This window comes from Crocuta crocuta, unplaced genomic scaffold, assembly GCF_008692635.1.
Source record: "Crocuta crocuta isolate KB4526 unplaced genomic scaffold, BGI_CrCroc_1.0 scaffold303, whole genome shotgun sequence".
NCBI lineage: Eukaryota > Metazoa > Chordata > Mammalia > Carnivora > Hyaenidae > Crocuta > Crocuta crocuta.
Genome location: NW_027528276.1, coordinates 398,982 through 399,601, shown reverse-complemented (window position 1 = coordinate 399,601; position 620 = coordinate 398,982). Strand labels below are relative to the sequence as shown.

The window sequence follows — 620 nt, the reverse complement described above, 5'->3', positions numbered from 1 at the left end:
GCCGGACCGCGGGCGCCCGTCCCGCCCGCCTGCCCGTGCCCGAGCCGGTGCCCCGCGGACCCGCCTGCCTTACAGCGAGATGGCGCTAGAGCCGGGGCATAGCGCCTCGACTTAAGACATAGGCGCCCTCCCGGGGTGCTCCTCCGAGTTCTCTGGCTCTTGCCTAGACGGAAGGGGCACGTCTTCCAGCTGAGCTCTGGGGGCCCCCGGGCAAACCTAGAGCCGAAGGAGGAATGCGCCCTCCCTTGCCCCTTCCCCTCCCCCTGTTTGCGTTCTTGGGAGGTTCGTGAGGAATGGGTTTATTAATTCCCGCTTGGTGGAGTAGGAAACTCGCCCTAAAGGTGAAGTGTATCTGCTAAAGGTTACACAGCAGGTCAGGAAGCAGGAGCTAATCTAGACACTCCCCTAACTCAGAATCTAGAGAACCCTTTCCCGGGCGCTTCAGAGGGAAGTCTACAAGTCCTTCCGCCTCCAGGCCCGGTCCAGACTCGGGAGAGCTTTCATGCCCTTATGCTCACCAATCCCCCACCCCTCAAATAAGCGAGACCTGGAGACCCCTGCCAGCCTCTGTTTCCCAGGCCTGGGTTCTGCTTTTCCTTCCTGGTTTAGGGTAGTGGATT

At 61.0% G+C, this 620-nt stretch overlaps 1 protein-coding gene across 1 annotated transcript in view; it reads left to right on the top strand.

The window, feature by feature from the left end:
• Window positions 1-620, top strand: part of TMEM35B (transmembrane protein 35B) — a 3,229-nt gene that overhangs the window by 160 nt on the left and 2,449 nt on the right. The window lies entirely within an intron of this gene.